The following is a 22,525-nucleotide window of genomic DNA, read 5'->3' on the forward strand; positions in this document are numbered from 1 at the left end:
TATTCTCACACGTGTCCTGGAGGTCAGTTGTGTTGTTTGGGTCTGGAGGAAGTGCAGCTGACATTCTCATCCATACGTGAGGAGGGAGGAAAGCCTGTGAGGTTTCTGAGGCCTGGCGGTCTAAGTTATACAGAGTGAAGGGCCCTGAATATTTCCCGGGGTCATACCTAAGTGACGTCGGCAGAAGGGGAAACCGAGGCCAGTGGAGCATTCATGATTTGGGTGTTGGGCACATGTGGTGATGAGAATGTGGTTAACTCTGGCACAACTGGGACAGTAAAGGCAATGGGTAAATTCACACTTAATATTTTGTTAAATGCTGGATGATCACATTCAGCAGATCGAAGGGTCCTCATTTAGATTCTCCGTAATGCTGGGAGTAATTATGTCACACACACACACACACACACACATATATATATATATATATATATATATATATATATATATATATATATATATATATAGATAGATAGATAGATAGATAGATAGATATAGATATAGATATGAAGCCTCTGTGGTACAGTGGTGAAGTGTGCATTTTCGTACATTAAAGAACCAGGGTTCGCTCCCCTTCCGGGTAATAAACTTTGGGAGCTTTCTTCAGGCCACGAACTGCATTGGCGGACACAAGGGGTGCTGTGGTTGAGCCAGTGTCTCATATTATAAAGTATGCTTGCACCCAGTTGGCTTGCGCGGGCCGATTACACTTGGTTCACATACTACACACACATCCAAAGCCACTCCAACACTACAATTACACTTACAAGCACTTCTCACCCTACATACAATCTCTACCAGACAGCCTAAGCCACTTGGTAGAGATACATTGGCTGTATCGTCCCCACTTCGGTAGGGATAGGCCGATCCTGCAGTGGAAACTCAAACGGCTGATGAGATGAGAGATGAGATGATATATATAATATATATATATATATATATATATATATATATATATATATATATATATATATATATATATATATATATCCCATTTGAGCCCCAGCGTCCTCAATATGGGACAGAACTGGGAATCTTCAAAGGTTAATGAAGTAGGGAACCCCGTGGTAGGGACCTATGAGCTTCGCTACTATGAGCCGATAGGCGGAGGGTGGTACGACTAGTACCCGCCCAGCACAATGCCTCGCCCAGGAACCCTGGGATCCAATGGGTTAAATATATATATATATATATATATATATATATATATATATATATATATATATATATATATATATATATATATATATATATATATATGTGTGTGTGTGTGTGTGTGTGTGTTTGTGTGTGTGTATGTGTTTGTGTGTGTGTGTGTTTCTCACAGTATGTCACGATGAATGAGTGTTATTGGTTCATTAATACAGATATGTGTTTTAGTTTATTAGAATCTGTAAACCAGAGAATTAACAAAATCTAATAATCTATTATATAAGTCCAATAATAATTCGCAGTGACAGAAATAAATGGAGAGAAATTGTGAATGAATAAGTGATGACGCAGCCCTGAGGGGATATTCTCCCGCATTTGGTCTGATCAGCTATTTCAGGTCAGGTGCGGGTAAGGGGATGAGTCTGTTATGATGTGGCAGGGGTAAACCAGCTTTGCTGTCGGGCCCTGCTGCGGATGTCACTGATTGCATTGCGCAGTTGACCCTTGTGCGGTGTGGTGCGGTGAGGATCTGTCCGTTCTCCCCTTTGGGGCTAAGATGCGAATGAATGTATTTGAATGGATGAGTAAATGGGGAGTGTGTCGTCCTGTCTCGGCTACTTCCCTCTCCTTGGGGGAAGCAGCCTAGGTATATAGATAGATAGATTGAATTTATATATTAGTAGTACAAGTGATATGGAAGGATATTTCTCCCCCGTAGTATAGTCATGTGTTATGAGATTGCACTAACAAGTTTATGGAAGACTGCTCGGTTTTCCGTGAAAAGTTGGCTACCGAACCAAGGTGATAAGATCATATTGCATTATGAACCTGATTTACTAAAACGGTATTGTAAAACTTGCTGAAACCTATTTACGAAACCGGAAACTATCTCCAGCGGGCAAGAACGATGTCGTATGGTTAAGGTTAACCAAGTACTCAGTACATCATCTGTGTTTGCTTAACACATTCTAATGTGTAAATCTTAAGTTAGCATTATCAAGATCATTCCAGTGTTAGTAATGGCTGGGTGGCAGTGGTGGCATATTTGTCTGTTGCTGATTTGTACGGTGTATCTAGGAGTGTCAGAGAATAGGAAAGAATGCTGTACAGAAAGCAACACTACCGATTATGAATTGAGGGGAAGCATCAGGATAAAATCAAACTGCAAGAAATTAATACCTTGAGTTTTTCTTCTAAAATATGCTTGAAATAAGGTGAGATACCTGATGACTGGCAGAACAACATGCATTGAGCCATTATTTAGAGGGAATAGTGACCAAAGGTAATAGTCAGATTTTGGGATATTATTATGTTAAACGTAATAAATAAGGTGAATGGAGAAGTTGTTGTTGCAAAAGCAATGCAGCATACATAATGCCATGGTAAAGAGAAACAAGGAGGTTCAAATATGGTAAAGTGTGTGTGTGTGTGTGTGTGTGTGTGTGTGTGTTTGTGTGTGTGAAGTTATTAAGAGAACGACAAAGCTCGAAAGGTACCCCCCTTTTATGTTATATATATATATATATATATATATATATATATATATATATATATATATATATATTGTTACGGAACAGAGAAAGATAATGTACACTTTAAGTCAGAATACTAAAAATCACTACTGTCCCGTAAAGTTCCAGGTTCAAAACAAAAGAGTTAGGTAAAATTACAAGTTAAAGTTTAATGCTCAAACTAACAACAAAACATTCAGGACTCATAAGGATAATGTAATGGCAAATAAACAGGTTTAATATATGGTTAACTGCAATAGCCTCTATTAACACGAAATTAGCAAGAGTAAATTTATCTAAGTCAGCCCTGATAAAATGAAATTACACCAGGTAATGCTCAGTTAATGCAAGATAAATTATTACAGATACAAACTATTATCAAAAATGACTGACATAAAACCCAACATTAATCAAAAACCTCACTAGGTCTAAGAATTAACCTTATACTACACAGTACAAGAAAAAATACAACAGTTATACTCAAATTACACACAGCTGCTAGATGTTTGGAGATTTCTTGAGCACTCACAATAATAATATCTGTACAGGGGAGGACAGAGATGTGAACAAAATGAGGAGCAGATCTAAGTGGCAATGATGCAGAGACTGAGCTCATTATATAGGGGCCGGCAGAGCTTGATACAACTTGTAAGAAGGACGCGCAAATGAAGCCACGGAGACAAAGAGCTGAAAATCCCGCACTGAATAACAGAAAGGACGACTTACTCTACTATAACGGTAGAAGGGGGGAACTGAGGCAGAACACGCTCGTGATCAAACATGCAGCATACTGTGCGTTAAAATTACACAAAGGATGATGAAATCATAGGCTATGTAACACCTCCCCACAAAGAAAAAAGAAATTTACAAAGGAAATTTCTTATTACTCTAAAACAATCTGTATATGGCATTACAGAACATGCAAAAGTCTTTCCTAATGTTACAAAACATGAGATCTCCCTAGCACGATCAGTCATAGGTACTTGCCAGTATCCCTTTAAGAAATCAAACTTACTTATGTACCTAGCCTTTCCGATCTTGTCTATGCAATCTTCCACACGAGGGAGAGGGTAAGTGTCTGTTTTAGTTATCTGATTAACACGTCTGTAGTCGATGCAAAGCCTCTGTGACCCACCTGGCTTAGGGACTAGAGTGACAGGAGAACTCCACTCGCTCTGACAGGGCTCAATCATCTTGTGGTCCAACAGGTAGCCAAGCTCCTTCTGGATGAGAGGAACTTTCACTGGGTTCACACGGTAAGGAGGCAGTTTAATTGGCTTTGCGTCTCCAACCTCGACATCATGCATCAACACAGTAGTTCTTCCTGGAGAGGCACGGAACACTTGCGGGTACTCCTGCAGTAATGCCGAAAACTCCTGCCTTTCCTCGGGAGGTAGATGAGAAAGCTTAGTCTGGAGATCATTCATGATATCAGGATTCTTCCCCAAACTATCACTCAGGCTCATACTGCATGGGAGAGCTTCACTTGCAGACTCGGGTGGAACAGCTACAGTGCAGACTGGATTATTTTCGTCCCGCCTGTGATATAACTTTAGCATGTTGATGTGACATAGTTGCTTGTTCTTTCTACGATCTGGTGTGGCGATGACATAGTTGACATCACTGAGTTTCTTCTCCACGAAATAAGGACCACTAAACTTGGCTTGAAGAGGTTGCCCATGAACTGGTAGCAGAATCAAAACCTGATCTCCTGGCTGAAAGTGGCGTAACCTGGACTTCTTATCATACCAAGTCTTCATCTTCTCCTGAGCAGCTCCTAAATTCTCTCTCGCCAGCTGTAAAGCAGTGGACAGCCGTTCTTTGAACTTCATCACATACTCCAGCAGGTTGACGTCATCTTCCTCCGACAGCCAGCATTCCTTGAGTAACTTAAGAGGTCCTCTTACTTCATGGCCAAACAGTAGTTCAAAAGGTGAGAAGCCCAGTGATTCATTTGGAGATTCTCTTGCGGCAAATACAACAAATGGAAGACCTTTGTCCCAGTGTTTCTGATGTTCCAAACAGTATTTCTTGAGCATCGATTTGAGTGTTTGATGATATCTCTCCAACGCTCCTTGGGTCTGGGGATGGTAAGCTGAAGACGTGATCTGGGTGATGCCCAACTCTTTCAGAGACTGCTTGAAAACATTTGACATGAAATTACTTCCCCGGTCTGACTGTGCCTCCTTGGGCAGACCAAACTTTGTGAAGAACCCCAGCATTTCCTTAACCACGTTCTTTGCTGAGATATTTCTCAGTGGAATGGCTTCAGGATAACGAGTAGCCATATCAATCAGGGTCAACACATAAGAAAATCCTGAAGAAGTCTTAGGAAGAGGGCCCACAATATCCACCAACACACGGGTGAAAGGCGCCTCAAAAGGAGGAATGGGAACTAGAGGTGCAACCTTTTCGGTCTGATTACACTTCCCCACAACTTGACAGGTGTGACAAGACTTACAATACCAGGAAGCATTCCTGAAGATACCTGGCCAGTAGAAGTGTTTCAAAATGCGTGCCACAGTCTTCCTCACTCCAAGGTGTCCTGCCAAACTGGAATCATGAGCCACTCTAATGATATCCTGCCTACAAACACGAGGGATGACAACTTTATGTACAACCTCCCATTCACAGTCGGCTGATGCTGTTGGGGGTCTCCACTTCCTCAAAAGTACTCCTGACTTTACATAATAACAAGTAGAAGCACCGGCTGACTCTTCTTCACTGTAAGCAGAGTTAGCTAGACCTTTCAACTCAGGGTCAGCAACCTGCAACTCAAGCAACTCTTGACGAGACAAATTATCAACACTACGGGGTACTGCTTCATCTGGTGAGTGGTCCAAATTAGCAAGAAAAGTGTCAGCTAGGATAACATCATCATCATCATTATCCTCTAAATCACCAGTAACTTTAGACTTAGCCCTAGTGACAGTACATGCAGGGAACACATCAGGGACATCACAATCCTGGGTCGCAGCCACTGGCTCACTAGACAACTGAGGAGCTGGACACACTTGACTTCCACCAATATCATTTCCAAGTAAGAAAGTTACACCTCACATTGGGAGTGTCTCAACCAACCCAACCATAACGGAACCATTAACAAAACCAGACTCTAAATTCACTCTGCACAGAGGGACAGAGAAGTAATTATTCCCTACACCTTGTAAGATTACAGTTTCATCAGAGGAATTAACATTAGAGCCTAGAACACTGGTCAGCATAAGGGATTGGCAAGCACCTGTATCACGATATATTTTATCTGATTTCCTGTCATTACTGTGCAGAGGACTGACAAAACCAACAGACAGGAAATTAGCACATGAACTCTTGAGAGTGTCACCCACGTTACTGCTCAAAAGAGGAGCTCCATCATGAGAATTCAAGTTACCCCTCAAAGCAGGTTCAGTTAACTCAGATAAAGAATTCTGGGAACTCTCAAGAGTGGACACTAGACCAAATGACTGAATATTTAAAGACTCCTTTTTGTTCACATCACGCTGTCTCCTGAAACATCTCTCCGTAGTATGACCAAGCTTACTACAATAAGTACATTTACTTTTCTGAAATCTAGAGGTGAAGCTGGTATTTACTTCCTGAGAAACATCATCCTTATTCTCTTTCCTGTTACCTGTACTCTGAGTAGAGGCAACGTACTTACTCTCAGCTTTCCCTTTTTCTCTAGAATATCTCTTGTGAGTGAGAACATACTCATCAGCTAAAAATGCAGCATCAGACAAATTATCTATTCTTTTCTCATCAAGATATAGGCTTACATCTTTATAAATACACCTTTTGAAGTCCTCCAGCAAAATCATCTGCTTAAATTTACCAAAATCAGAATCCACATTCTTAGAATTTAACCACTGCTCTAACAGATCTTCTTTGATTTTTGCATACTCAACATGGGATTGCTTATCTTGCTTGTAAGCTGTCCTAAATTTTACTCTGTAGGCTTCAGGAACAAGCTCATAGGCCTTAAGAATCAAGCTCTTAACTACATCATAATTATCAGATTGATCCTGAGGCAAAGATGCATAAGTTACTTGAGCTTTACCGGTGGGAACAGTTTGAAGGAGTACTGGCCAATACTTTTTAGGCCAATTAAAACCTGTAGCTACCCTCTCAAACAACTGAAAATACTTTGTTAAATCAGATTCATTAAAAGGAGGGACAAGTTTAACATTTTTAGCCACATCAAAATCATCAGAGCTGGATGATCCAGTTCCACCTTGTTTCATGCGATACTCATGGTCTGCCTGAATCCAAGGAAGTTCAACTTGTGCCTCAGCCTCCTTAGCTTTTGCCTGAAATTCAGCCTCCTTCACACGAGCCTCCTGCAGGGCTAGCTGTAACTTAGCTAATTCAATCTGCGTTTGCTCATTTGGAGGAGTTACATTAAACAAGCTTTCATTAATCATGTCAACAATTTGATCTTTAGAATGATGAGAGCGAACGGCAATTCCCAATTGTTGAGCAACAAGCTTAAGTTCATTCTTTGTTCTGTTTTCTACATCACACACTGTTTGCACATTTGACAAAAAATCTTTGGCTTCAGCAAGTGTAGTAATAGTAGCCATCATGAATATATCACAGTCACAAAATATCAAGCAATATCCTTATGATAATATCCTGAATATCCTGATGAGAGGTCGCCAAATTTATGTTACGGAACAGAGAAAGATAATGTACACTTTAAGTGAGAATACTAAAAATCACTACTGTCCCGTAAAGTTCCAGGTTCAAAACAAAAGAGTTAGGTAAAATTACAAGTTAAAGTTTAATGCTCAAACTAACAACAAAACATTCAGGACTCATAAGGATAATGTAATGGCAAATAAACAGGTTTAATATATGGTTAACTGCAATAGCCTCTATTAACACGAAATTAGCAAGAGTAAATTTATCTAAGTCAGCCCTGATAAAATGAAAATACACCAGGTAATGCTCAGTTAATGCAAGATAAATTATTACAGATACAAACTATTATCAAAAATGACTGACATAAAACCCAACATTAATCAAAAACCTCACTAGGTCTAAGAATTAACCTTATACTACACAGTACAAGAAAAAATACAACAGTTATACTCAAATTACACACAGCTGCTAGATGTTTGGAGATTTCTTGAGCACTCACAATAATAATATCTGTACAGGGGAGGACAGAGATGTGAACAAAATGAGGAGCAGATCTAAGTGGCAATGATGCAGAGACTGAGCTCATTATATAGGGGCCGGCAGAGCTTGATACAACTTGTAAGAAGGACGCGCAAATGAAGCCATGGGGACAAAGAGCTGAAAATCCCGCACTGAATAACAGAAAGGACGACTTACTCTACTATAACGGTAGAAGGCGGGAACTGAGGCAGAACACGCTCGTGATCAAACATGCAGCATACTGTGCGTTAAAATGACACAAAGGATGATGAAATCATAGGCTATGTAACAATATATATATATATTTTTAGGGAGTTGACAGAGACACTTTGTTATAGCGATTAAGATGCAAGGGGTAGAAGTGAAGCTTCTAAGTGAGGTGAAGAGTTTTTATTAAATGAGTGAACTTTAAGGAAGAGTGTGATGAATGTGAGGTAAACATGCGATTGCATTACAAATACTTGCTATCGACATAGGAGCGCCCTAAATTTGATCGGGCTGGAGATATAACAGCAGTGAGAAGGGAAGACATTAAAGTATAAAAGAAGGGATGACTTTTCAGTCCAAAACATCAGTTGTAGTTTGCGGAAAATACGGCTTTGGTAGCACACTCAAAACATTTAAATCAGCTGGCGGAATCTGAATGGGAAAGATAGTATGTGAGGAGAAATATGAGTAAATGTAAGGAAAAGCATGATGATGAGATACAGTATAAGACAGAGCACATCGGAATGAATGTAAACCATCATGGGTAAGAATCTCTGGAAGCGGAATAAGCCTGATGTCTGGAGGGTGGACATAGCAACATATTGACTTTAGGTTCCTAGAGGAAGACTTAAAAAGGGGGTCAAGCATAACTAGCCAGTAAGGAACGTGTGGGAGAAGAAAGCAACATCAAGTTTATAGATGAAACCGTAATCATGTCAAATGTACTATACAGATGCGAGATGTAGGTTCTTCATACTAGGAACCAAAACAGGGTGGGAGGGTTGGGTATGAAAGCCAAATGTCTATCAAAGTATGTTAATAAGTGTAGAACTGGGTCAGCATATATATTAGGTCCATTGCTGGAAAGGACCTTTTCCTTGGAGCGAGAGTAATAGCCAGATTTAGCTGGGGAAGAGCACGTGGAGAAGGGATGTCTGTAGGAAAAATGATGCATGAGTAAGCTGATGTGTGTCAGAATCTGTGTATGTCATCGGTAGACTTGCGAAAGTGCTAACATATGTAAGCATATGACAGGATATACTACCAGCACCCACTATAAATGTCCAACACGGCGTGGACTCAAACCCTTGACTTCAGGATCCTTTTTACCGAGAAGAGTGCGCCTCCACGAGCCACAGCGACTCTCAGAAGTGTGAACATATGTGCATTATGAGGGAAAGGTTTGGCCCGCATGTGTTAAACGGTATAGCCATATGAAGACAACGAATGATTAGAGATGGATAAATTGCTTATTCAAAGAAGTGGTAGAAGCACTGAGGGGAAGGAAGAGGCCTAGGAAATGTGAGAAGTGTCTGAATGAGTGTTAAAATCACAAGAGACAGGGCATCCGGGAAGCTTTTCCTGAACAGAACATACTGGAAGGTAGCAATTATATAAAAGATGGATTGCCGACAATGATCTATAACAGACAAGAAGTGAAACAATGCTGGTAAACCACAAGGAATCATCAGGGTCTGCGTGTAGGTGCTTCTTACATGCTTATGTTTGATTCAAACTGGCATGTGTATAAGAATTATATAGGACAGCTAAGAGTGAATGCGGGCTAATGAAGTTTTTTTTCTCATGCTCTGAGAAGTATATGTAGAAAATAACAGGTAAACGTAGGCAGAAGTGTTAATGAACAATAAAGAGCTCTTACAGTCTCTTGAGAGTTGCTAATTCAGTGAGTGGATGGACAACTGTTAATGAACAGTAAAGAGCTCTCATGAACAGTCTCTTGAGAGTTGCTAATTCAGTGAGTGGATGGACAAGGGTCCTTCCAAGACATACGTGTAAGTTTTCGTGGTGATGGGATGAGGGTGGAGAAGCTGCGGTTAAAGAGAAAACCAGATTTTTCCAGGAATGGAAAAGGGGTGATAACAGAATAGAATATTTGGCTGCCAAATGTAAGGCTAGAAAGAAGGGAAAAATATAAGTCTCTGAGACTTTTCCTGGATAACGTAAACAGTGCTGAGAGGAAGAATATGGTATTTAAGGTGGCAAATCAGATGAGAAGGGAAAACAGGGATATCACAAGTGAGCAGTGTGTGGAGAATGATGAAGGAAAGGTTGTGGTGGACAGTGAGGATATTAAAGGCGCCTGGAGAGAGCACAATAACCGGCTGCCGAATGAGCCGTTTGACTGGAACAGCGAAGGTTTGGAGTCAGCCGATCCAGTGTTTGGCCCTTGGCCTTTGATCACTGTTGCTACTCTGAGGAAGGCAGTAGGCGAGAACATACAATAGGAGTGGGTTTAGTTTCTGATTTAGTAAACTCGATTTTATATATAAGTGTGATGCCCCAGATGACTGGCTGAAGCGTGTGATTGTAAATGTGTGTAAGGAAAAGGATGATGCTCTAGAAAGACGAAATTATAGAAGCATAAAACTTTTGGACCAGATAATGAAAGTATTGGAGACAGTCCTAGCAGGTATGATGAGAGAAAGTGAAAATTTTTGAGGTGCAGTTTGGGTTTACGTCCGGCAAAGGGACCACACACGCCGTATGCACTGTCTGGCAGCTTCAGAAAAATTGAGAAAGCTTAGGATTGCAGAATGGCTGGTTAGAGCGGTTATTGCTATGTATGTGGGTGCCTGCCCCCGGGAGAGAGTGAATGGAGATTTGAGTGATGAGTTTTCCATGAATGTTGGCGTGCATCAGGGGTGAGTCTTGAGTCTCTTATCGTTTTTCACGGTATGCAGAGCTCTCTCACGTGACTTCAGAAATGGACTCACATGTGAAATGTATACTGATGACTCGGTGTTGATTGCAGAGAATGAAAAGGAGGCAATGGAAAGATGAGGAAATGGAGAGACGGAATGGGATACAAGGATCTGAGCGTAAATGTGGATAAAACAAACGTTTTGGTAGCGATACTGTGAAAGTAGGGGAAGCTTGGCTATGAGCAAATTGCTACAAGGGTGTTGTGCAATATTTGTGATGAGTGCATAAGAGATGTAATGATATTAGAGGTAGACTAAGAAATACTGCTGATTTTGTGTGTAAGTTGTGTCTGGGAGGGCATGTAGAGGTTGTCAGGTGTGAAAGGGTTGATGTTGCTGGAGGACGTCTTGAGTGTTTGGGGGAGTTCTGTTATTTGGGGAACATGCTGTATGCTGGAGGTGGGGCTGTAGTGTCTCTGTGGCTAGAGTAAGGAGTGGTTGAAGGAAATTCAGGGAGCTGTTTCCTCTCCCGACTTGGAGAGGGCTATCCCTCCGTGCCAAGGGATCTTTGTATGCGTCATGTGGTAGGATCGTAATGCTGTATGGTAGTGAGACCTGGGCAGTAAAGGAAAAGGATATTCGTCGACTCAAACGTTTGGAAAAGACAGCGATTAGATGTATGTGCAGAGCATCCTTGAATGCGAAGCCTGTGGTGGCTAGGGTTCCGACTGAAGAGTTGAGAGGAAGGATGGGACTGGAATGTATTTGTGTTGTGATGAGGGGAGGAGGAATAGATTGAGATGGTTTGAGCATGTTGAAAGGATAAAGGATGTCACTTGGGAGCGGAAGGTGAGAAGTGTGAATGTCGGGGACAGGGTTGCGAGAGGCAGATCGAAAAAGGCCTGGGGCAAGGTTATTCAGTGTGACTTCAGGGACAAGGGAGTGAATAGGGAGGCTGCCAGTGATTGAGCAACATGGAGAGCAGCCAATGGGTGACCACAAGGCCGATGCCTGAAAGCATTTTGAAACGTTTATAAACGATACAATATGATGTGAAGCCTTTAAATATTAATTAAATACACTGTTCAAAATAATTATTGACAAAGATATCAAAATCGACGAATTTCTCCAAAAAATAACTTAATCTAATGACAAGTTGCACCATTCCTTGATGCCTAAAAGACCTCAGTAGTATATCAGATTATAGCCTCATTCTCTCGGCCATCAGAGGTTATACGACTGCAGTCGCTGCCTCTTAAGACATTTTCGTATCGAGGCAAACATTAAAGTTCACACCACTGTACTTGACGATAAACAGAATGTTTCACATTTAGTGAGTGCAATGTTTTGTTGTTCGAACTGTCACAAAAAGTTTCACGTTGTTGCTGGTTTTGATCCTATATAACAAAACTTCTGGTAGTACTGTAGGTGGCTGTTTCAAAACAATTTACTCTTTGCGATTTACATAAACTATTACACATGGGAAAGAATAGGTAGTACGAAATGTTCAAAATCATGTAGAATATGCCCCTTGGTGTATAAGTCATGCGTCGTTTGTGAGTCTTAATTACAGGAGTACGTCTTCAGTGTCGTCGACCAGTCGTGATGCGAGGTTATATGACTGTAAAGATTGCTCCTGAGAGGCAGTTTAACTATCAGTTTTATGCATCGTAACTGCGCCGTGGGAAGTTTATAGGTCGGGTACTCTTTCCGGCCAGTGCTTTACGGATCAGTCGAATAATATTACCGTTGTGGAAAATGTTAGTTCTTGATCTGGCGGGTCGTCAGCTGTGAGATGTGAACCATGGATACTCGCGATTGATATATTTATCTCGCAGCACAAAATAAGAGCTCCCTTGGACACATGTTTCAGTGTAAGTTACAGAAACTGTCTTCCAAATGATTATCAGCAACAAAAGTGAGAGGAAATGCTATTGTTTCTGTTTTTCTGCAACAAGATGTACGTTTATCGAATGAAAATTGTAGCAATATTCATTAATTACAAGGCATGGAAAAATGAGCTTTGGATATCTCTTAGGCAACGTTGGCACACAGTGAAATTTTTCACACGAACCTTACAGTAATATTTACTACTTTCCAATAGCTTCTCAAAAATAAGATTTGAATAACGTCATTCGCTAATACTGGCACACAATATTTTTAACATGGTAAATATGTTGCGATGATACTAAGGGTACCATGATTACACCTCACGGTGCCCCTTGCCAGTGCATTAATATCGATACGGACACAGAATGAATCCACAGCTATTCTTGCTAATGAATCCAGTTAGTCTTGCTAAAAATTTACCCTTCCCGTAATACCTTCATTCCAAGAAGTCCCGTTCTTTCATTTCCGTTAACATCAGATGAGTTAATCCAACTTAGAAAATTATCATAGAAGTGCAAGAACCACCACTAGGGAACATCTTTAGGTGAATACAGTTATCTGGAGGTTGCAAGAAAACAAGAAATAACACATCATTGTAGTAGTCAAAGGTCTACTCTGGTTCAAGTTCTCATTCCAAGGGTTTGTGGCAAGTCTGAAGGATGTAAATTAATGTCCTGCAAAAATATGTACCGTATGTGGTGTGTCCTGGGAAAAAAAAAGAAAAAAAAGAATAATACTGTATTAACCAAGCACAAATTCATGTCTTGCATGCACTGATAACGTGAATTATAATAATTACCGTCAGTAGGATGTATTTTATACATAATGCCTTCGCGAGGAGGCAGTGCGTGTAATGTTTCACTCGTTGTATTATATATATATATATAGTACGGCACTCCAATCGGATTGAGCCGGTGAAGGTTTATCCGGTCCAACGGATGGTTGGAGTTTATTGCTCACGTAAAGCCACTCAGGCACGAGCGAGGCTGGTCACTCTCATCTTAAATGTCAGGACCAACTTGCCTAGCCCCGGGCTCCTACGCTCCTCATAGGGCAAAGTAGGATTATATGATGGATGGATGGATATATAGTCATAAGTGGGGGCACTCACCATCCATTCACTCGATGTAGTACTGCTCTCGGGTGTCTGTCTTTTCCTTTTCTCCTTCCTTCTTTCCTTCCTTCCTCCTCTGTCTTTCCTTCATTCAGTCCTTGTCTTTCTGCCTACGGGTGACTTTACACCCCCACTTTTGTCTTTCTTTCCTTCATTCTTTCCTCTTCCTTCTGCCTATGGGTGACTCTACACTGAGTGACAAGCCAAATGGTTTCTTGTACATCAGGAATCCATTTACTATGCTGGGTGGTAACCATATGACCAAATTATGGCGTCAGGTGGTTTAGTGGGTACTGTAATTACGGCGCTCCAGTCGGATTGAGCTGGTGAAGGTTTATATCCAAGGGATTGTTGGGGTTTACTGCTCACGTGCCATTCGGGGATGAGTAAGGCTGGTCACTCTCATCTTAAATGTCAGGACCGACTTGCCTCGTCTTGGGCTCCTACGCTGCTCATGGGGCAATGTAGGATTGGATGATGGACATATATATATATATATATATATATATATATATATATATATATATATATATATATATATATAATTTCCTGTGGCACCCCTCGGGATGCATAGGGCCTCGATGAACTCTCTCCACTAATATTGTCTCTTGCCAGCTCCTACAGGTCCCACTAACATTCCTCTCCTGCTTCTCTTTTCATTGTCTTCAACCAGGTTTCCCTCGACCTACCTCTACCACTTCTTCCTCTAGCAGTCCATCTGGGACATCCTGTATTACTGCCTTCTTTTCTATATATGTGCCCCAGCCACTTCCAGCGAGACAGTCTCACATATTCATTAACTGGCTCCACTCTCGTAATATCCCTTACTGTTTCATTTGTAACTGTCTTGCCACTTTATCCCAAGAATCCTTCTCAGTATTTTACTCTCAAATCCTAATATTTTCAGATCTGTTGCAATTGTACTGTACCATGACTCATGCCCATAAATTAAAATTGGTCTAACCATGGACTTGTAAATTTTTACTTTAGTATGTACCGAAAACAAACTATTATTACAAACAGATTTCAACATTTCAACAGCTCGCCAAGCCTGTCTAATCCTCTCCTCAATTTCACTGTTTAATGATCCATTAGATGCTACAATCGTTCCCAGATATTTAAAGTTTTCTGCATTCTTCACCACATTATTCCCAATTACACAATCGATTTGGTTCTCCACGTTCATATTAATAATTTCAGTCTTTCCACAATTTATTACTAATCCCACTTTTTCTCCTTCCTCCACCAGACACTCAAGCACCCTCTGCATCTCGTAAATACTTCCGCAAATTAGTACAATATCATCAGCATAGTCCAAATCCATCAGCTTCTTATTTTCTTTCCAGTTAATTCCTGCAACTGTTCTCCTTACATCCTTTCTGATAACATAATCAATAACCAAAACAAACAGCAATGGCGAAAGAACTCCTCCTTGAATCACGCCTGACCTAATTTCAAATGGATCACTCAAAGAACCACCCATCATTACCTTACAAAAAGTACCTTCTTGCAGGCTTCTACTGATATTTACAAACTTTTCTGGTATACCATAGAATCTCATAATTTTCAACACAGCTCCATGTGAAACAGTATCAAACGTCTTTTCAAAATCCACAAAACACATACTAAGTGCCATTTTCATCTCATTAGCTTGTTGCATTAGATGCCTTACAATAAAAATCTGATCATTACAACCTCGACCCTTTCTGAATCCCGCTTGTTCTTCTCTTAGAATGTTATCAATTACTGGTTCCATGCTGTTCAACAAGATTTTGGAGACTTTTGCAGCTACAGGTGTCAAAGTTATCCCCCTCCAATTGCCACAAACACTTAAATCTCCCTTTTTTTGGTATTTTTATAATCACTCCATTTTTCCACTCTTCAGGAATTCCACCATAATCCCAAGCCACATTAAAAAGTTTCAAAAGCGCATTCATCAATTCGTCATTTTCCACCTTAAGCAGTTCAGGAAATATTCCATCCTCTCCTGGGGCTTTAAAATTCTTTAACTCCTTTATAGATTTTGCTGCCTCTTCCAAAGTTATATCCCCTGTTTCTGTCTGCAAATCTCTCTCGGCTGGCAAAATGTCTATCTACAGTATCTATGTATCTATCTCTATCTATCTATCAATCTATCTATCTATCTATATATATATCATATTATCTCATCCACTGCAGGACCAGCCTATCCCGACCAAGCGGGGACGATACAGTCAACGTATCTGTACCAAGTGGCTTAGGCTGTCTAGCAGAGATTGTATGTAGGGTGAGAAGTGCTTGTATGTGTAATTGTAATGCTGAAGTGGCTTTGGATGTGTGTGTAGTCTGTGAACCAAGTGTAATCGGCCCGCACAAGCCGACTGGGTGCAAACATGCTTTATAATATGCGACATTGGTTCAACCACAGCACCTCTTATGTCCGTCAGTGCAGTATGTGGCCAGAAGAACGCTCCCAAAGTTTATTACCCTGGCAAGGCGCGAACCCTCGTTCTTCAGTGTACGAAAACGCACAGTTTACAATTGAACTACAGAGGCTCCACATACACACACACACACACACACACACACACACACACACACACACACACATATATATATATATATATATATATATATATATATATATATATATATATATATATATATATATATATATATATATATATATATATATATATATATATATATATATATATATATATATATATATATATATATATATATATATATATATATAAACTCCAACAATCGGGCCCTCAATCACAGTTAATGAGGAGCACACTGATGATGAAACTAAGATGGCAATAATTCTTAATACTTTCTTTGCGTCAGTATTTACAATAGAAAATATAAGATTCCCGCATTTTCTCCAGTTCCTAAAGAAGAGGACAACATAATCAGTGATATTGCAGTTAGTGATGAAGATGTAGACTACTACTTGCAATAAGCACATTAAAAGAGAAAAAAGCACCAGGACCAGACAAAATATCACCACGTGTATTAAAGGAACAACAGAATGAAATATTAAAACCTTTATCTGAACTTTTAACCTCTCACTATAGATCAGTAAGGTGCCACATGAATGGAAGCTTGCAAACGTAACCCCGATATTTTAAAAAAAATGCAACAGAGCACAACCAGAAAACTACCACCCAAATAGTTTAACAGCAGTGGTTTGCAAATTACATGAAGCTATTATCAGAGACAAATTTGTCTCCGGACCGAGCCCGTGCCATAGAAAACCGCTGCATACAAATAACTAAACCTATGGGAAAAATGCAATTTGGTTCTGGACTTTTGCCCTAAGTCCCCGTTTTCAACCCACTTTTCCCTTTTTTCACCCACTTTATACACGCCCACGATCAAGCAATCAGTAAAACAAAAATGACAACGAACCTTAATCAATTTCTGTGTCCATCCAAATCGTCTCCAAGACCAAAGCAAGCACTATCACACCAATACAGGCAGCATTACTCACGTACAGTAAATCGTTACAATCACACTTGCATAACGTTGGCCTGGTGCCACACGATGTATACTGTAGTACGATGCTTGGCTGACAGGTGACGATAGCAGGAGGGCACACGTGAACGAGTGGAAAAGACAGCTTTGAAGGGGTGGCGGGACTGTGCAACCAAACCAAAACAATCTTCTGCACGCCACGGTAGCTATCTTGCCTGAGACGAGCGACGGTCACCTTGAGTGAGCCTGGCACTTCGTACGAAATTTTCTGATGGCAATATCATCATAGTGGGAAGTTCATCGTAAATTGGATTTTGGGGTGTAACTTTTGGTAAATACCGATTTTCAGCCCATACTGCTTTTTCCCAGGAAACCTAGGCATTTCTGATGGTTTCTGATGTGATTCATTCGATTTTAAGCATCATTTCCGTCGGAAATAACCAGATTTTGAGATAAGACCCTCCCATCCCCCTGCAATAATGGGAGATCTTGGGGAATAGGGGGTTTTAGGGAGGGGAGAAGCACAGAAAATAGTCATTTCTGATTAAATGAGCTGATAATCAAATAATCATATAACAAAACAAAAAAAAAAACATCGGAAAAACCAAGGTTTCGTGGGTAAAATACGAAGCTCAAACCTATTCTAACCTAACCCAACCTAACCTAAAACCTAACTGAACCTAACCTGACATAAAACCTAACCAAACCTAACCTAACCCAACCTAACCTTACCTAAAACCTAACCTAACCTAACCAAACCTAACCCAACCCAACCTAAACGAAACTGAAAGTAACCTACTATTCAAACCTTACATCTTCTTACCTTACTCGTCAGAATCTGTGTCCTGATTGATGGGGATAGCGAGTGCAGGGATCTAAGAAATTCAATGCTTGAATCGTTGTATCAAAAGCACCTTTGAAAAATGCAGCCAGGAACCGAGGGACACCTTCTGCATTGGACCACCATATCTACTCTGATTTTGAAATGAAAGCTGGAGGTAGCGGGGGAGCAGCGCAAACGTTGATTGGCTGTAGGTGATCTGGTGACGGCTGTGACTGGCTCGCTTCGTGCTGTCGTCGAGAGCTCAGTTTGAACCGAATTTCGTTAGCCAGCAAGTTATCCTATCTGGGTTGGAAGGGGGAGGGTGGGGTGGTGGTACCGAAATATTATTATATCTTCCTTAAAACCAATTTGCAATGGAAATGTATAAGGAAAATGTTGATGAACTTGAAGAGATGAGTGTGCAGAACAAATAAAATTGAAGGGAATTATTATGGGCTGAAAAGCGATATTATTCTAACTTTTTTGTTATTGCTGTAGCGAATTATCGTATACCGGTTCACCGTATAACGAGTAGTGATTTTACTGTACGTACCTGACTCCAACGACGATAGTGCTTAAATGGAAGGGGTAGGGTTGGGGGTTCCAAAGCAAGAGGTGCGTTTCAAAACTTGCCATGCCGGCACCATAGGCATTTTATGCGTTTGGTTCGTTTTGGGGGGTCTGGCACGTTGCCGTGTCATAGAAAACGATGCCAAAGATGCACGCGCCATAGGCGACTTGACTCTCTCTCTCTCTCTCTCTCTCTCTCTATATATATATATATATATATATATATATATATATATATATATATATATGACGAATCTGAAAGGAGTAATGGCGAAATAACTTTTTTTTAATTTCCTTTTTTACATTTTCTGGGCCAACAGCCTGGGTCTTGGCCCAATTTGGCCCAAAATTTAATCAGGTGATCAGAAGGTCATAGGTCATCATCCCTGTATTTTTTTGTCAAAATAGCACCAGTAATTTTCACATAAGTTGTTAGCAGACAGACAGACAAACAAACAACCAAAAAAACAGACAAACCGAGTGAAAACTATACCCGTACCTGAGCACCTGTTGGGCAGGGACTGGTAATAACTGACATAGGAAGGCAAACATCAACAGGCTGCTTGTTACAGAGAGGACTATGACTACAAGATCTAACTCTTCATGTTGAAGGATAAGGATAGTAAAGCAAGAAGGCTCCCCCCACCCCCAAACCCTCCAGGAAAAAGTGAGAAAAACCACCATGCAGCATGGAAAAACTGACATCGAAATTTGACAGGAAATACTGGAAGGGAAAAGTCACATTCTATAATACTTTATCTATAAGCTACCCGTTTGAGTAACCTGAAAGAGACAGTAATCAAATAAACTAATAGATACAGCATGACATAATAAATGGGTACGTTGAGTTAATGGGGAGTCTGTAGGCATAACATGGAAACTACACAGCACTCAGTGTGGATGTTTAGGGGTGGTGCAGTAGCCTTGCCTGCCACTTTTAAAGTAGGCAGCAGTCATTCAGGCCCTAGCTCCGTTCATTCCACTGAGACAAGGAACTCTCCCATGTGGGATGAGTACACAAGTTTCCTCCTGAAGCAGTGACCCCTGATACAGTAAAGAAAATCCCGATGGTGGTCACTTTTCTAACAGGGACCCTCAGTGATCCACAGTCCATCACAGGTCGAAAGTAAGAGTAGCGACCGTTAACTCAAGGGCTATCTGTGCAGATCCTAATCTGTGCTTATATTACATTATTTGCATTGAGTAAATTGAAAAATGTATACTGACATGACGTGACGCTATGTACGGGTATGTTAAGTTTATGGGGTGTCTTGTAGACAGTAGGGGACTTCACAGTGCACAGTGTGGATGTCTAGGGGTGGTGCGGCAGCCTTGCCTGGCACTCATGATGACAGGATGCAGGAGAGGGACGGAGTGGATAAGTGTACCAAGGCTGGGAGGGATACGACCCAAAAAAGGTTAAGAACCTTCAATTTATATAATCATATATATATATATATATATATATATATATATATATATATATATATATATATATATATATATATATATATATATATATATATATATATAATCAGCCATTATAAGTCCACTGCTGAACAAAGGCCTCCCCCAACCTTCTCCACGATTTCCTTGATTGAGCCAATCTTTGCCACGTTTTCCCTGCAGATTTCCCCGTCTCATTCCTCCACCTCCTGTCTGGCCTTTTTCTGCCACGTTTTGAATCTCTTGGTTTCCAGTCAGTAAGCCTCTTGTTCCATCGGTTATCCCTTATTCTGCATGGCCTACCCACCTCCATTTCTGTTCGTTTATTACATCTACAATGTCTTTGACTTTAGTCTGCTTTCTCGCCCAAGTTGATCTTTTCCTGTCTCTTAAAGATATTCCCAACATTGACCTTTCCATTGCTCTTTGAGAAAGGATTTATTTATTTTCCATTGATTTTATCAGTTTCCAGGTCTCACAACCATACGTCATTGCTGGAATTATAAGTTCGTTATATACGTTTCGTTTCATACAAACTGACAATCTACTTTTCATAATGTCTCTAAGTTTAACGAAAGCTTTCCGTCCAATTGTAACGCGTCTTTTTATTTCGCTGTTATGATATTTCGTTAATTTAATAATTGCCCCAAGGAACTGTACTCATCGACTTATTCAAGAATTTCTTCGCTTATTCTGATGATGCTCTTTGGTGTTTGTGGATTAAACATTAGTTTTACTCCGGTTCATCCTTATCCCTACTTTGAGACTTTCTCTATTTAGATCATTGAACATTTCTTACAATGTCTCTGCTGTTTCTGAGATTAGGAAAATGCCATCTGCAAATCTTAAATTGTTTAGCTTTTCTCCAATCTATGTTCACTCCTTTGTTTTTTTTCAGTCTAGCTTTCTGAAAATACTTTCCATGCATGCTGTAAATAATTTTGGTGAAACTGTATCTCCCTGACGCACGCCCTTCTCAGTCTTAATTTTTTTCCGAGTCCTATGTAATTTAACTGTAGCAGTTCCCTCTTTGTATATGTTTTCGAGCAATTTTACTACGGTCTCATTCACTCCTTCTTCTCGCAATGAATTTGTAGTTACTATGTGCTCCACTGAGTCGAAAGCTTTTTCATAATCAACAAAACCTAAGCCTAGTGGTTTATTACATTCTGTAGTTTTCTCACTGTCTGGAAACTCCCCTGTACTGTTGTTTGCAGTTGACACTGTGTTGTTAAGTGAAGACGAAGGGGAGCTACAAGGCTTGGTGGATGACTCTGGGAGAGTTTATAAGAAACGGAATCTAAAGTGAATGTAGGGAAGAGTAAAGTTATGGTCTTCAAAAGAAGTGAAGTCAATGAATGTAAAGTGAGGCTGGATGAGGAGGAAATGGAAAATGTGAGTGCGTTTAAGTGCTTGGATAGTGTGACCAGTAAGGATGGAGGTTTAGTGGGTGAAGTGCTTGCAAGGATACAACAAGGAAGAAAGGTTGTTGGTTCCTTGAAGCAGTGATAAGAAACAGGGAAGTGACCATGGACGTGAAAAAGTTGCTACGTGAGTGGTATTGTGATACCAACTCTAAAGTATGGAAGTGAAGCCTGGACCTTGTTGGAGGGACAGAAGTTTAGAGTGAGAGCAGTGGAAATGAGTTATTTGTGAGGAGCATGTGGAGTCACTTAGAGAGACAGACTAACAAATGAGGAAGTGAAGAAGCGTTGTGATGTGGATGCGGATGTGATAGGAAGCGTTGGGTGAAACACACTGATGTGGTTTCCCATGTGGAGAGGATGGAGAGTGAGAGACTGACGAGGAGAGTGTATTTGAGTGAAGTGGAAGGGGGGAAAGGGAGGGGGAGGCCAAGGATGAGTTGGAAGGATGGAGAGGTATATGAGAGAAGCGGGTGTGAGCGGGGAGTAGGGTAGTGAAATGACGGGGGACAGGGCGACATGGAGGCGATTTCTTTGTGGCCACCCCTTACTGGACTAAGGCTTCTGGCAATAGAAAGATACATACATAGTTTTCTCAATTAGCTGACTGATTGTATGTGGATGATCAGGAGTCGAATCCTGCCTGTACAAGAGTTTGGTTTTCCTCCAAATTTCTTGTTATTGTGTTCGTAAGGACTTTAATGAAGAGTTTGTAGGCTAAATGACTGATAATAAGCGAATGGGTCGATAGTTACTAAGATCTTTTGAGTCACCTTTTTTGTGAAGTAAAATAACTATCGCATTACCCCATGTTCCGGGATTTTTTTTTTTTTAATACTTTGAGTAAATAAGTGAGCAAGCCTATTTTGTACTTCCACTCCTGCATCCAACAGTAAATCTGCTAACATTCCATCTTCTCCCGGAGCCTTCCCTCGTTTCATATTTTTAAGAGAAATAATTTTACTTCATCTGGTGTTACCTCAGGTATTTCACTTGTGTCAACTGAAAAGTTAGCTATTGGTACTACTGTCTTTGATACATACAGTTCTTTGTAAAATTCTTCAGAGCTCTTCACCATCCTATCTCTGCATTTAATGACCTGA

The sequence above is a fragment of the Coenobita brevimanus genome, chromosome 116 (assembly GCF_032717465.1).
Source record: "Coenobita brevimanus isolate Jiangsu-jjx chromosome 116, ASM3271746v2, whole genome shotgun sequence".
Taxonomy (NCBI): domain Eukaryota; kingdom Metazoa; phylum Arthropoda; class Malacostraca; order Decapoda; family Coenobitidae; genus Coenobita; species Coenobita brevimanus.